Genomic DNA, 17430 nt, shown 5'->3' with positions numbered 1-17430 from the left:
CTGCACTCGTAAAGAAGTCTCCTCCTCTTTCCACCATCTGCAAATGTGGGGACGAGCAGTACAAGCAAAATCGTGATGATGACATAATAGAAATTAAGGATGCTAGTGTGGAAGTGGAACAGTATGAGGGGGGTATTTATGTATTATCTTAAAAAGAAAGCCATTTTCATGCCTGGACATAAGACCAAAAAAAGCCACTTCTTGGGTGTGGGACCTTTTTTACCCAAATCCCGCCATTTGTGAAGGCATCTGCTCCATTTGTAATGCCAAATTTAGTATAGGCATTAGCATATCTATAATGGGCACAAAGTGTGCAATGCACATAGGCCCCTGGGTCCAGAGGGCCCTTACACTGCACACCATGGACCCATTTTCTTATACTCATCTCTCTGTTGGGCCAAATTTAGCTGAACTGCTGCAAAAATGACTCAGAAAATGGCCGCTGCGGCTATTTTCAGGTGACTTACACATGCACAATAGAACTGTCCCCGGAAACGCGGCACAGGTGCCATGTTCCCAGAGACCAATGCCAGAGTTTACAGCACTGCTGGAGAGGAGGGGGCCCAATTGGAGCCTGCATACAGGCCCCCTCCTCTCTTAAAGCGCCTCTGAGTAGAGGTAGAGATATTAACTATCTAGGCACCTCCTTTATGTTACATCATTTGCAGCAAGTTCTTTTCTGCCACTGCTGTTTGGCAAAGTTTCATAGATGTGTTTTAAACTGCCGTATGTTTGTGCCGCTGCTCTGTTGCTTAGTAACTAGCCGGCTCACAGCAACATTTAGCCAATCTTGATGAAATCAGTATTATGAGCTGCGAGGTAGTCAATCTTGACTGAAAATAACTGAACATGAATGTTATTGAGGTTAATAATACTGTAGGAACAAAAAAAAGGCCCAAATCATGTCATTTTAGTGGTTTTTATAAAATGTTGAAAATAATACAGATCCAGAACCAAAACTAAAACACATAAGTGGAGTTTAGCAAAACCAAAACCCGATAATGAATAAGAACCAAAGCCAAAATCCATGAGGTTGGCACACATCTCTAAAAGACACAGTTGCACTGGCACCAGCGGGCATGTTAGAACATACATTCTGCACCACAACCGTGCTAGTGCAACATCTGTGCCAGATGTGTTACTGATGGTGCCGATGGCTTTATATGCAATAAAATTGCAAAAAGCGTGATTGTATGGGTAAGGTTTCAGTCAGAGCAATATCTGAATCTTGAAAATGACAATTCATTGTTTGTTTTTTTGCTCATTTTTGCAGTCTCAATTTAAAAGCATACAATGGGCCCGATATAATGACGCCTGAGTTTGGTTACTTTTTTAAGGGGCAATGGGGGTCATTCCGAGTTGTTCGCTCGTTATTTTTTTCTCGCAATGGAGCGATTAGTCGCTAATGCGCATGCGCAATGTCTGCAGTGCGAATGCGCCAAGTAAATTTGCTATGCAGTTAGGTATTTTACTCACGGCATTACGAGGTTTTTTCTTCTGGTGATCGTAATGTGATTGACAGGAAGTGGGTGTTTCTGGGCGGAAACTGGCCGTTTTATGGGTGTGTGCGAAAAAACGCTACCGTTTCGGGGAAAAACGCGGGAGTGGCTGGAGAAACGGAGGAGTGTCTGGCCGAACGCTGGGTGTGTTTGTGACGTCAAACCAGGAACGAAACTGACTGAACTGATCGCAGATAAGGTAAGTCTGGAGCTACTCAGAAACTGCTAAGAAGTGTCTATTCGCAATTCTGCTAATCTTTCGTTCGCAATTTTGATAAGCTAAGATTCACTCCCAGTAGGCGGCGGCTTAGCGTGTGCAAAGCTGCTAAAAGCAGCTTGCGAGCGAACAACTCGGAATGACCCCCAATAACTTACAAAGCATGGTTTTGCCTTGTTTAGCCAGTTGCAGTTTTGCAACATTCGCAAAACTGCAAATGATACTGAATAAGGTCCAAGATTCACAAGGGGAAATTTGTGGATGTCTTCTCCCTTATAGATGACATGAAGAAATGTTTGCATAAGGCCAAAAAATCCGAGGGTGCAGTAGGTGAATCTTGTTGTAGCTTTCATCATAGGGTGACATAGTAGCATATTGCTTTTATTTTGTGGTCTACTACCTCGAAACTCGCCCTGAGGAGTACTGGAATGTCATTAAGTACATTGATTTTGTGCATGATGTGTTTGTGAAGTCCAAGGGGTTTCTATGGTGAAAGTATGATGAGCATTGTCAGCAGAAACATGACTAAAACTTACTATGTCTCTGGGTTGTAAGGATGTGGAGGTATAGTTAGCAGTCACTCAAGATTCCAAGGATTCTCTGGACAGTGCACAGTGGCACAAGGTAGGAAAGTGAACCCCTGCCACCCCCAACCTACCTGCGCTTGAGGCAGTGGCACTGGACAATGGGAAGTGTTTCACCTTTTCATCTTTAATGATTCTTAGTGTATGAGGGGAGTGGAGGTGCATCTGCCATGTCTGCAATGGAGGGCATTCCCCCCAAGGAGTGTAAGTCAGCTCCCAAAAGCAGTTCTGGGGGCAAGGGTGATATCGCTGGGGCCAATAAGTAAGGCGTTTTCTTTTTTGGTTTTATCTGAGTTAGGTAAGTGACTGGACTGGTATCCCTTGTGGAATGATGCCCAGTTTTGGTAATATGGTCTTCTTTCTGGGTTTTTGGTTGCCCATTGTTGCTTCTTTCCATGTGGTAGACCATGGAACTTGCGTTTGGCCAGAGAGCTTCCCATATGGTACAGCAGAAATTGTTGGCATAGGTGGCACTGGGGTGCATGTGCAGGCCAGTTTATGCCCCTCCTCTGCAGTTTCACACTGGAGTTTGTAACCAAAAAGCTCCCTGGGCAGTTTTGTGCAATTCTTCCCCTAGCTTACCCACAAGGCTGATCTATGAACAACACAAATCCTCATGTGCTGTGTCGTGTTCATTATCAGATATTTGATGAGGCACTTGCATTAATTCAAGGTTTTGGCCCTGGGTATAAGGCAAAGGTGGATATTGAATCTGCTTTCTTTCATCTTCTGCTTTTGCATCCAGATTCCTTGCATTTTATGGGTTTTAAGTTGGATGGCCAGGGTTTCATTGACAGGTGCATCCCTAAAGGCTGGGCTATCTAATGTGCTTATTTTTAGAAGTTTAGTACTTTCTTGCATTGGTGAATACAGGTCAATACCAGTCATGCGGGTATTGGCAATTGTCTGGGTGACTTTTTGTTTGTGGACCCATCTGATAGTGCAGTCTGTGTGGAGGTGCATCGTTCCGGGTGTTGGGAGTGCCAATGGAAGAACTGACTTCCTGCTTGTGTTATCTGGGCATTGAGGTTGATACTGTTGCTCGCTGATGCCATTGTGATAAGCTTTAAGTTGTATAATTATCTGCCCAAAAACATTGCTTACCTACCAGTTTTTTAATGGCTAGCATTTAAAAACTGGTGGGATGGGGGGGTGCAGATGGTTTTTGTTTAATTTTTACTCCGAGGGGTCCTTAATTCAACTGGCTTATAGTTCTCATGTTCCATGGGAGTTGTTGCTTTTTTTAGATTTTCTCATCATTTGACAGACAGGACTCCTCTCTTTCAATTGTTGGTGTCCCCACATGTGCAGGTGCAATTATAGTTGTGATAAGGCATACTGGGGTCTTTTCATTAACCCTTAATTTGTACAAAAGTAGGTGAAATTTAGCATTCTCGCATACTTTTGTATAAATTGTCAGGGCTTTTCATGATAAAGGTATTGCAGGAGATGTCACAGATATCTCCAGTCTACTTTCAGGCCTAATATAGCCTGCTGTTCTTATACACTAGTCAGGTTCTAAAGCACTACATTATCAGAGCTTGACTGCAGGAACATTTGCACATATGTCCTCGCACCCCTGCTGAATACCTATTGGTAGCAGTGCCATCAAGTTGGGTCCCTCCGATACTGCTGAGATCCTTCCACCGGAAGTCGCGCATGCGTGACCCCAAGTGCAACATGTATAGTAGCACTGCTATGTCACACTAAAGCAGCGGTGAAAGTACGCGCTGGTATTGCACTGGAGCAATGTGATGCTCACCGCGAATAGAAAACTGAATTATCTGGTCGCCCATAATTAGCATAATGAATTTGGTTTACGTTGTTGTCCATATACAAAACATTTTTTCCTTGGTGGAGGGCAATATTGTCACAGATGATCATAAAAGGGGGGATTAATTAAAGCTTTGAGAGGGATGAAGTACCAACCATTCTGCTCCGGTGATTTTTTTAAACCCAATCTGTAAAATTACAGTTAGGAACTGATTGTTTGGTACTTTATCTTTCTCCACTTTACCTCTCTGCAAGATTTGGTAAATCTCTACCAGAGGGATCTAGCCAGATACAGGGAGTGTGGGGCAGCAACGGAACTAAACCCCAAAGCCCTGTGCACTGTGCGACAGCACCAATTGCAAACCTATAGTATACGACCCATGGAACCCTTGCAAGTGCACTGCAGCACCCCAGGGTATCTTGACACCCCAGAGGAGGCGGGATGCAGTAAGAAGCACATAGGCTTCTATAGGGTAACTCCATAAAAAGCTGACGATACCCTCCGCATCAATAAGCAGGCAGCGGGGGTTAGTACATTTGAAAATGCAATAAAAACCCAGAAAACTGAGTTTTTACCGCATTTTTCCTTTAGTACATCCCAGTCACTGAGCTGATCAGAAATTGATCTCCTGGGAAAATGGAAAATGTTGCATTCCTTAACATATGTTAAAAATAGTTGACATTTTACCAGTTTTTAATTAGTCCTCAAACTTAACACAAATAGATGACAGCAGGTTAAAGTTTAACTGTTGCAAAACATATCTATTATTATTAACAGTTATTTATATAGCGCACACATATTCCACAGCGCTGTACAGAGAATATTTGCACATTCACCCTGCCCCAGTGGAGTTTACAATCTAAATTCCCTATCACATGTACACAGACACATTCATACTAGGGTTAATTTTGTTGTGAGCCGATTAACCTACCAATATACTTTTTGGATTGTGGGAGGAAACCGGAAAACTCAGAGGAAACCCACGCAAGTAGGAATTGAACCCATGACCTCAGTGCTGTGAGGCAGGAGGCAGTAATGCTAACCATTACACCATCCGTACTGCCCCTTGACTGTCTCAACGACAAAGTGGGCAAAATGATTGTTAGACATTTGAACAGGGAGCTGAGTTCTAGCACTCAATATACCATTGTGGGTAATTCAGACATAGCAGCACATTTGTTAGCAGTTGGGCAAAATCATGGGGGTCATTCCGAGTTGATCGCTTGCTAGCGGTTTTTAGCAGCCGTGTAAACGCTATGCCACAACCCACTGGGGGGTGTATTTTAGCTTAGCAGAAGTGCGAACGTGTGTGCAGCCGAGCTCTACAAAAACATTTTGTGCAGTTTCAGAGTAGCTCTGAACCTACTCAGCGCTTGCGATCACTTCAGCCTATTCGTGTCCGGATTTGACGTCATACACCCGCCCAGCGAACATCCAGCCATGCCTGCGTTTTTTCAGACACGCCTGCATTTTTGCAAACACTCCCTGAAAACGGTCAGTTGACACCCAGTAACGCCCCCTTCCTGTCAATCTTCTTGCGGCTGCCAGTGCGAAGGAAAACTTCGCTAGAACCTGAGCACAACCACAAAGAGCTTTGTACCCGTACATCATGCGTGCGCATTGCGGGACATACACGTGCGCAGATATGCAATTTTTTCATCTGATCGCTGCGCTGTGAAAATCGGAAGCGAGCGATCAACTCGGATGACCCCCCATGTGCACTTCAGGTGGGACAGATATAACATGTGCAGAGAGAGTTAGATTTGGGTGGGTTATAGTGTTTCTGTGCATGGTAAATACTGGCTGCTTTATTTTTACAATGCAATTTAGATTTCAGTTTGAACACACCCCACCCAAATCTAACTCTCTCTGCACATGTTATATCTGCCCCCGCCCCCCCTACAGTCAGGGCCGTTTCTAGACAATTTGGCTCCTAGTGCGAGATTTCAAAATGCGCCCCCCCCCCCATTGCTATAAAAAAAAATTGCGTGCCCCCCCAAACAGCTATAAAAAGAAAAAGCATGCACGCGCCGAAGGCGCGCGCGCTCCCGACAAGGGTGTGTGGCCTGATTAAAAGGGGTGTGGTCTCATTAAAGTGGGTGTGGCCTCATCTGATATCATCACGCCCACCACAGGGGGGAAAAATAGAAATAAAAAAAGTCCCCATTTTACACATTACAGCAGGCAAGTGTCCCCATTTTACACAGCAAGTGACCCCATTTTACACTTTTTACACAGCGCGGCATGCAGGTGTCCCCATTTTACAAAGTGCGGCAGGCAGGTATCCCCATTTTACACAGTGCAGCAGGCAGGTATCCCCATTTTACACAGTGCGGCAGGCAGGTAACCCCATTTTACACAGTGCGGCAGGCAGGTATCCCCATTTTACACAGTATGCGTCATTCCGCGAAACTCCGCCTCCTGAGCAGGAGCGCTCGGGAAGAGGGAGGAGAGGAGATAAGGACACACAAAGTGCCGCGGCGGGCGCCCCGTGCGGTTGCACGGCTCGCCCGCCGCTAGAATCAGCACTGCCTACAGTGCACATGGTTTTACCCAACTGCTAACAAATTTGCTGCTACGATCAGGTCTGAATTACCCCCATAGTAAGTTAGATGCTGCATTTGTATATAGACTACATATTGCGGGTCTGTAAGATACATCGCTTTAGAACTGAAATAATATTTAATTATACATGAAAAAAATCACAATGCACATTGATTGGATCTTATTTTCAATTAAATTCTAACAGTTTTATTTTAATCACTTCAATCCTCTACCTTAATTCGTTGCATATCTTACTAGCCATCATTTCTTGTTCGAAATATATTTTGATGTCATTTTTGTGACAGAATTTATCTGTTAATGAACACTTGGCCTCTCAGTGTTGGCTTGCGACACTGCACTTTGCAGTACAGATGGAGAATGTCCGTTTTTACAGCAGCAATGTGTTATGGTAATGAGTGGTGAAAGGTTTTTTAAAGGGTGTTGAATGTGATAAACCTGGATTGGAGGATGGACCAGCTGCCTCTTTGATCCACTGAGTATTTACTGTTTTGTGAAAATAAACAACTTTTAAATAAAAAAAAGTTAATTTAAAGAATAAGTAATAGATTAATATTAATAAAAGTCCATTATCTTAATTTAACCTGTGTAGTTTATGTGGAGTGTTCACAAGTAGGTATTTGTCTATACACAGGCAGGGTCCGTGCGCACCAAATTCACGCGCCATAAAATAGGGGTGTGGTCTCAGTAGCACAAAGGTATTCACATAACAGAGCACGTAGTGCCCCTAATTCACATTACACCAAATAGTGGTTTCCCCTGTTCACATTATGAATACAGTAGTACTCCTTATACACGTTACACCACGCAGTAGTGCCCCTTATACACAATGCCCACAGTAGTGCCCTTTATACACAGAATGTTCACAGTAGTAGTGCCCCTTACACATAATACCTACAATAGTAGTGCCCCTTACACATAATGCCCAAAGTTGTAGCGCACATAATGCTGTCAGTGAGGGGGGGAGGTGCTGCGCAGAGGGGGGGGTGACAGATGGTGGGCACAGAATATCGAAAGACAGAAAGAAACATATAGAAGACAGATGCTGGTCAGAGTATGGAGGAGACAGACACTGGGCAGAGAGAGGGGGGAGACAGATATTTGGCAGAGAGAAAGGGCACATGCTGGACACAGAGGAGGGAAACAGATGCTAGAAAGAGAGCGGGGAACAGATGCTGGGGAGAGAGTGGGGACTGATGCTGGGTAGAGGGGAAGACAGATGTTGGTCAGAGAGAGGGGGGATAGGTGATCGGCACAGAGAGGGGAGGCAGACAGGTGCTGGGCAGAGAGAGGAGGGACAGATGCTGGACAGAGAGAAAGGGGAGCGTAAGATGCCGGTACTTGGTTCCCTGCATGCATGGCATTAAGGGCCCATTGGTACCTATAGTCGCCTGTAAAGGAAATATTAAAATAAAGACAGTACTCACACACCATATAACATAATAATTTAATACATACAGTACACTTACACTTTACTCACCTTGTCCCTGGTGCTGATCGATCCTCTTGTCCAGTATAATCCCACTACATGGATAAATATATATATACAGTACATTCTCACCTAACCCTTGGCACAGATCGATCCTCTTCTTCATGTAGCATACCTGGCATTGGTATTTCTATAATGGGTGCAATGTGTGTGGAGCACAAGGGCCCCTGGGTGTGGGCTGCTAACTTTGCTGTGCTGCATTCAGATAGTCGCCGCCTCCAGGGGGAGTGTAAATTCGCTGTGCAAGTGTGCGGTCCTATGTGTACGCTGAGCTGAAAAAATCCACTGTGTGCAGTGTGTGCGCAGCCCAGGACTTACTCCTACAGTGCGATGAGAACAGGCTGATTGGGGCCGTAGCTGATGTCAGACACCCTCCCTAAAACGCTTGGGCACACCTGCGTTTTTCCGGACACTCCCAGTTAACGGTCAGTTACCACCCACAAACGGCCTCTTCATATCAATCACCTTGTGAACGCCCGTGCAGTCGGAATTTTCACACCATCCTGACGCTGACCAGCGATGCCTGTTTTTTTCCAATGTGCTTGCGCATTGCGGTGCGTAAAGGGTGTTCTCCCCTCTCCCCACCCGCATAACCCTCCCTACCCGCAGCCTAACCCTTACCTTCCCCCTTGGTGCCTACCCCTAACACCACCCACCAAAGGTGCTTAAACCTAGAACGCCCCCCCCCCCCGTCCCTGGTGCCTAACCCTAACCTCCGGAATGCAGCCTATACTTACACCACCACACCACCCCCTTCATTCGCATTACGGCTGTCGGGATTCCAGTGCACCAATTCTGAATGCTGGTGTTGGCATTCAGAATAGGGTCGGGATTCCAGGGTCGGTATTCTGACTTCCGGGATCCTGACTGCTTCCCGTGTGATGTTGCTTATAAGTTGAACTCTGCTGCAGAGACTTCCTCCTGCCGGCCTCACCGGTTCCTGTGTTCACCACTGTTAACACGGATCAGTAACTGCTGGAGCTTCTTAGAAGTGCTGCTGCTGACTTCATGGGCTCCTGTCTTCCCTGCTGTTCCTGGTGATCAGGAACTCCTGGGGCTAGTTAGAGATGCAGGTGTTGGCTTCACCGGCTCCTGTCTTCCCTGCTGGTATTAATAGCTGAGAAACACTGTGGCGTTTTAGAAGTGTAGGAAGTCCAATACTTCTTTGAGTGTTCCTGCTAGCCATTCCGGCTCCTGTGTTCCCTGCATTTCACAATTACTTGGTACTCCCAGAGCTTTCTAGAGTCCCTGCACTCTGACAGGTTCCCTAGTGTCATCTGTCACTTCTGTCTGTTGGATCCAATCAGTGGCCGCTACCATGGTAACAGGTCACAGGTTGGCTGAGAGACAACAATTCTCAGCCCACCAGTGGCCTGTTACCATGGTAGCGGCCGCTGATTAGATCCAACAGACAGAAATGAGGCAATCCAAAACATGGAAGTTCCAATGCCGGAAAGAGGATCTCTTCCCTCATTTTCGGATCTGAGCCTGATGGGAAGACCTGAGCCGGGACTCGGATCTGCTCATAACTGGTAAGTTGGGGAGGTTTCAGTTTCCAGGAAACCGAACCCGCTCAGCTCTATCAATAGCAGCCCTATATATAGTATAATGTATAGTTGACATGTAGTCAAGTTTAGCTCCTTACCATGCTGCTCATACCCACCCCCATTCTATGATTGGCCTCCGAGTTAGGCATGCCCTCATTTAGCTCCGCCACCTTCCATGATTGGCACACTATAAACAGTCCTGCGCTGTCAGAAGTAGTGCCTCCTAAGCCGCACCCTGATGATGCTGCCGTTTTGAGGCAGGGATGGAGGCCGTTTAACAAAACAGAAGTGTGTCACCCCCATTTTGCAGTCATGCTGAGGCCAGGATCTCTATGTTCTGACTCAGATTTCCTGGTCCGGGCAACATGAACGCACCGGGCATCCTGAGTAACCTGAACAATGATCGTGCAAAGGAATCCCTGGAGTCTCTAGTGAGCTGGATTATTTTGAAGAACAGCTGGTTTTACAGGGTGCAGCATGCTTTGGGGTTCTCCCAGCCTCATTTCCAGATCTCAGTGTCACCGAAAATTCACAAAGCAGCTGTGTAGATTGAAGAGACCTGGGGGGTCATTCCGACCCGTTTGCATGCAGCGTTTTTTAGCTGTGGTGCGAACAGGTGCGGAATGCGCATGCACGGCGGCCGCAGTGCGCATGCGCGACGTTGCCTGGTGACAGGGGTTGTCGGGTTTACGTCACGGCAACCGATGGAAGCGGTCGCAGAGCCGACCGCAAAGAAGTTTGACAGGAAGAAGGCGTTCCAGGGCGGATCCGAACCGTTTGAAGCCGTTTTCGGGGAGTGGTGAGTAAAACGCAGGTGTGTCCAGGAGAACGGAGGGCGGAGGTGTGACGTCAAAGCCGGCTCCAGCATCGCAGAGATCGTCGCACAGGGTAAGTAGGTATAGGCCTAGTCTTCTTTTGCTTCAATTTTTTTTAGCTTAGCAGTGCTGCACAAGTGATCGCAGCCCTGCTAAGCTAAAATACACTCCCCCATAGGCAGAGCCAGCCCTAACCAATATGATGCCCTAGGCAAGATTTTTGCTGGTGCCCCCTAGCACCGCCGCTAGTTCTGCAGGAGATGTCTGGCATGAGTCAACTGGCAGCTCTGCTAATGTCAGGCGCCTTTTGTTTATAAAAATGCGTCTTATTTGCATTACTATGTGGCTAGGATGCACAAGCAGCTTCTGCTGATTAAAATGATATGCGGCATGCCTATATTCTGTGTGTGACTGCGGCTATATCTGCATATGAAATGCTACATTACAGTGATTTCCAGGACTACACTGCAACGTAGCATTTTGTATGCAGATACAGCCGCAGTCACACACAGAATATAGACATGCTGCATATCATTTTAATCAGCAGAAGCTGCTGGTGCCCCTAAGCACACCAAATGCCCTAGGCAATTGCCTAGTTTGCATATGCCTAAGACCGGCTCTGCCCATAGGCGGGGACTAGTTGATCGCAGCAGCAGCAAAAAGTTGCTGGCTGCGATCAACTCGGAATGACCACCCTGAATCATCAAAACAAGACATTTTTGCCCAATACCGCCAAGTTGTTAGTAAATGGGCTGTAATGTGATATGTGTTGTATCCGGGAGTGTTGTCCCATGCACTGCATAGTTTTATGTTTTTTTTTATTTTTAACTTATTTGGTTTGTGATGGAAGAAATTCAGTACACACGTACATATAACAGTATTAGCTTTGGATTGTTGATGTGCAGTAGTGAAATATACTTTTCATCAGTTAAAGAGGGACCTTGTAGGATATTCTACTTTGTTGTATAGTATATACAGTACTGTACGGACGTCTTTATAGTTACGTGGAGATAGATGTTTTCCGGATTCTTCAGAGACATCTTGCACTCACTTCATCGTCTTCAATTTCAAATTGGCTCAATTTACCCCACAGCCAGCATTTGGGGGAAAACTGCCTAACTTGAACTCTTTTCCACCGCACACCCTGCATCCATTATACAGTAGATACACCAGATCTTACCACTGTACCAAGTGCTTCTCTCCATCACAGCCATGTAGAAATGACCGGTGTTTCCTGAATTTATGGTCACATTGCAACAAAAGTGTACAGTTGTCTAGATACAGGGGGTGGGTCAACCCACTGGCACATATTCCCCTAAGGGAGATACCTCTGTATTGTGCTGTATGGTGTTGTTTTAGCAGTAGGGCTGCCATCAGAAATTGTGGGGCCTGGGACTGCCCCCTCTGGTTTCCACAATCAGGATCCAGCACTGGTTACAGTCGGTACACTGGCAGGTAGCCAAGAATAGCCAGAACTGGCAGCATTTTATGCCAATCAGAGCTGGCGGACCGGAAGCTGATCTGGAGCTGCCGCCGCTGCTGCTCCTGATTAGCTGCAGATCCAAGAGCTCCGATTGCCACACGGCCGGTTCCAGATTCAAAATGAGGCCAGTGTTGTCTATCTATCGGCTTCCTGCCGGTATGCTAGCTGTATCCAGCCAATCTACGATGCTGCCACCCGGGCCCCCCACTGCTCAGCAGTACCTTGGAGATCATACTCGGACTGTGGCAGAAATTGCAGGACTCTGCACACTCCTCCATACAATGAAAAACGCTGTGTGCCGCTGTGAGGATAGAGTCGCTGTACTGCCGCAGCTTTCAGCTATAGTTACAGTCACACATAACTGTTTAAATGGCTCCCAAACCATAATTTTCGGTTTGCCCGCATGATTCTCTGGGTGTGGTATGTTAGATAGAATAGACTATTGGTCGAAAGTAAGTAGGTCGACATGGTTTCTAGGTCGACAAGGTCTCTAGATCGACATGTGCTAGGTTGACATGAAAAAAGGTCGACATGAGTTTTTAAAAAAAAAAATTGGTGTCGCTTTCTTCGTAGAGTGAGCGGGAACCCCAATTAGTGCACCGTGTCTCCTCGCATGCCGCTACCGATGTGCTCAGCACAGATTACCATTCCAAATTGTAGTCCACGTGGATTGTAAAGTATGAAATAGTTAAAAAAAATGAAAAACAAATGTGAAAAACTCATGTCGACCTTTTGTCATGTCGACCTAGAGTCCCTGTCTACCTAGAAACCACGTCAACCTACTTACTGTTGACCAATAGCATACCTCCCAACTGTCCCGATTTTCGCTGGACAGTCCCGTTTTTTCGGGACTGTCTTGCTGTCCCATCCGTGGGCCGCAGTGTACCGCGGTGAGTGGGGGGGGGGCAGTTGGGAGACTCATGTACTCGCTGCCCTGCTTAGCAGAGCAGTGGTGAATAGACGCTGTGGAGTCAGAGGGAGAGGGGGCATACCAGCGGCTCACAGAGCGCTGGGCATGCCCCCTCAGTGACGAAAACAGGGCGTAGCTCGCGATCGTGGGTCCTCCCATGAAGCCACACCCCTTATCTTAGACAACGCCCCTTTTTGGGAGCATGCGCGGCTTTGACGCGCGTGTGTCCCTCCTTAGCAAAATCAAAAGTTGGGAGGTATGCAATATTGGTCGACCTAGACAGTGTTGACCTAAGTCTTGTCCACCTAGAGACCGGATCCCGATTCTCTAACAGGGCTCCATAAAATGATTTTGAAATGGGTGAAAAATCTACTGCAAATTCAAGTTTCAGGATTGGTTTTTTTTTTTCTCCTTCTCTTCAGTGACATTACGTAACCTGTACTGCGGAATGTTTGTAAACCAAACATGTTTTTTTGGAAACCAAAGTGCTCTGTTACACGCAGGACATGAATAATGAAACGTCTGCCTACAATATTAAGCATGTGCATTCATTTTCCCCCTCTCCATCATCGGCCAGCCAGCTTTCTAATAAACCAGCGAGAGCGTGCAGACGGAGTGAGGCTGCAGCAGCCATTCACAGAAATAAAATAGCCTGCTTTATAGTCACCTTAAACGAAGGCAAGTTGCAGAATCATGTTTTATAGTAGCTTCAAACCCTGAAATGCGGTATGTAAACATCCTCCAGCACTATACAGCTGGAGCCCTGGAGCACCGAGCTACAAGCGCTGCTGCTGTGCTGTGTATTTGCAAGTACAAGACAGAAAATCTATGTAATTACCTTTGAAGCAGAAGACACAGTGCAGCCTGACAGAACAGCGTGTGTATGAAGCACTTTGTGAGGTCTCTGCTGACTAATTCCCAGCTCCACATGATTTTATCCATAAGTTTTCTCCATTAACCCCTCTCTCGCGTAGACGCTTCGGGTCTACTGTGTTTCCTCATTCTGTGCCGCAATGTAACTTATTCTATTGTTTGTAAGATGCAGTTTGCATGTGCGGCTTTTTAGGTTAACCTGTAGGATTATGAAACAGCATCTGCTTATTTCAACAAAGCATATGCCGCGCCGTCTTCAGCAGACGATAATATTGGGCAGAAGTGCTGATGTACTGAAAAGTGGCTCAAGCCGTTCGGCAGACGCTTGTTCCAAAGAATGACTTTTTTTACTTGCTTGCTTAACTCTTCCTTAACTTTTAGCTACCAACTATAAAGTAAAATGCGGAGTAGTTAGTTATTCCCCTTTCACACTGCACAAATAACATCGACACGGTATATTGCCGGGTCGACGTGGGTCGCTGTGTGGTGTGAAAGGTAGAGATGAGCGGGTTCGGTTCCTCGGAATCCGAACCCGCCCGAACTTCAGGTTTTTTTACACGGGGCCGAGCGACTCGGATCTTCCCGCCTTGCTCGGTTAACCCGAGCGCGCCCGAACGTCATCATCCCGCTGTCGGATTCTCGCGAGGCTCGTATTCTATCGCGAGACTCGGATTCTATATAAGGAGCCGCGCGTCGCCGCCTTTTTCACACGAGCATTGAGATTGATAGGGAGAGGACGTGGCTGGCGTCCTCTCCGTTTAGACTAGAGTACTAGAGAGAGACACAAATTTTGGGGAGCATATTATTAGGAGGAGTACTACTTGCTGCTGATAGTGTGACCAGTGACCACCAGTTTAATTAATCCGTTCTCTGCCTGATAAAAAGCGATACACAGTGTGACACAGTCACATACCATATCTGTGCTCAGCCCAGTGTGCTGCATCATATGTAATACTGTATATCATTATCTGACTGTGCTGAGTGCTCACTGCTCACACAGCTTAATTGTGGGGGAGACTGGGGAGCAGTTATAGCAGGAGTACATATTTTAAGTACAGTGCACACTTTTGCTGCCAGAGTGCCACTGCCAGTGTGACTGACCAGTGACCACTGACCACCAGTATTGTGATTGTCTGCTGACCACCAGTATATTGTGATTGTCTGCCTGAAAAAGTTAAACACTCGTCGTGTGGTGTTTTTATAAACGCATTCTGCAGACAGTGTCCAGCAGGTCCGTCATTACATAATATATACCTGTCCGGCTGCAGTACTAGTGTGATATATATATATTTTAATTTTATCTCATTATCATCCAGTCTATATTAGCAGCAGACACAGTACGGTAGTCCACGGCTGTAGCTACGTCTGTGTCGGCAGTCGCTCGTCCATCCATAATTGTATACCACCTACCCGTGGTTTTTTTTTTTCTATCTTCTTGATACTAGTAGCTTACTTTAGGAGTCTGCAGTGCTGAGTCTGACAGACAGTGTCCAGCAGGTCCGTCATTACATAATATATACCTGTCCGGCTGCAGTACTAGTGTGATATATATATATTTAAATTTTATCTCATTATCATCCAGTCTATATTAGCAGCAGACACAGTACGGTAGTCCACGGCTGTAGCTACCTCTGTGTCGGCAGTCGCTCGTCCATCCATAATTGTATACCACCTACCCGTGGTTTTTTTTTTCTATCTTCTTGATACTAGTAGCTTACTTTAGGAGTTTGCAGTGCTGACAGACAGTGTCCAGCAGGTCCGTCATTACATAATATATACCTGTCCGGCCGCAGTACTAGTGTGATATATATATATATATTTTAATTTTATCTCATTATCATCCAGTCTATATTAGCAGCAGACACAGTACGGTAGGCCACGGCTGTAGCTACCTCTGTGTCGGCAGTCGCTCGTCCATCCATAATTGTATACCACCTACCCGTGGTTTTTTTTTTTCTATCTTCTTGATACTAGTAGCTTACTTTAGGAGTCTGCAGTGCTGACAGACAGTGTCCAGCAGGTCCGTCATTACATAATATATACCTGTCCGGCTGCAGTACTAGTGTGATATATATATATATTTTAATTTTATCTCATTATCATCCAGTCTATATTAGCAGCAGACACAGTACGGTAGTCCACGGCTGTAGCTACCTCTGTGTCGGCAGTCGCTCGTCCATCCATAATTGTATACCACCTACCCGTGTTTTTTTTTTTTTTTCTATCTTCTTGATACTAGTAGCTTACTTTAGGAGTCTGCAGTGCTGAGTCTGACAGACAGTGTCCAGCAGGTCCGTCATTACATAATATATACCTGTCCGGCTGCAGTACTAGTGTGATATATATATATATATTAATTTTATCTCATTATCATCCAGTCTATATTAGCAGCAGACACAGTACGGTAGTCCACGGCTGTAGCTACCTCTGTGTCGGCAGTCGCTCGTCCATCCATAATTGTATACCACCTACCCGTGGGTTTTTTTTTTTCTATCTTCTTGATACTAGTAGCTTACTTTAGGAGTCTGCAGTGCTGAGTCTGACAGACAGTGTCCAGCAGGTCCGTCATTACATAATATATACCTGTCCGGCTGCAGTACTAGTGTGATATATATATATATTTTAATTTTATCTCATTATCATCCAGTCTATATTAGCAGCAGACACAGTACGGTAGTCCACGGCTGTAGCTACCTCTGTGTCGGCAGTCGCCGGGGAGTGTTTTTTGGAAGGGCCATCCTGCGTGACACTGCAGTGCCACTCCTAGATGGGCCAGGTGTTTGTGTCGGCCACTAGGGTCGCTTATCTTACTCACACAGCTACCTCATTGCGCCTCTTTTTTTCTTTGCGTCATGTGCTGTTTGGGGAGTGTTTTTTGGAAGGGCCATCCTGCGTGACACTGCAGTGCCACTCCTAGATGGGCCAGGTGTTTGTGTCGGCCACTAGGGTCGCTTAGCTTAGTCATCCAGCGACCTCGGTGCAAATTTTAGGACTAAAAATAATATTGTGAGGTGTTCGGTGTTCAGAATAGACTGAAAATGAGTGGAAATTATGGTTTTTGAGGTTAATAATACTTTGGGATCAAAATGACCCCCAAATTCTATGATTTAAGCTGTTTTTTAGTGTTTTTTGAAAAAAACACCCGAACCCAAAACACACCCGAATCCGACAAAAAAAATTCGGTGAGGTTTTGCCAAAACGCGGTCGAACCCAAAACACGGCCGCGGAACCGAACCCAAAACCAAAACACAAAACCCGAAAAATTTCAAGTGCACATCTCTAGTGAAAGGGTCATTCCCGATTTCCCGGGTCGCCTGACCCAGTAATTCATCCTTGGAATAAAGAAGGGTATTACCGGATCATGTGCAGTGTGAACGGGTTACCTGGGCTGATGTGACTCGGTACCCGTTCACAGCATAGGGAGAGGAAACGCGGAGATGATCTCATTTCCCAGCGCTGCCCACAATTGCACCATGGTCCCAGCCCCCAATTGCAACCCAGCTCTCAGAGTCCAATGCCGGGTCGCACCCGGGAAGCACCCGTTTCCAATTCCCGGGTGCGACTCGGCATTTGCGATCTGAAAGCCGCATAAATGGGGGCAGATGTATCAAACCTTGGAGAGAGACAAAAATACTTATCAATCAGCTCCTAACTGCCATTATACAGGCTATGGTTTA

Source organism: Pseudophryne corroboree, chromosome 1 (assembly GCF_028390025.1).
Source record: "Pseudophryne corroboree isolate aPseCor3 chromosome 1, aPseCor3.hap2, whole genome shotgun sequence".
In the NCBI taxonomy this organism is placed as follows: Eukaryota; Metazoa; Chordata; class Amphibia; order Anura; family Myobatrachidae; genus Pseudophryne; species Pseudophryne corroboree.
The sequence above is the reverse complement of the archived record's forward strand: the minus strand, read 5'-3'. Positions refer to the sequence as shown.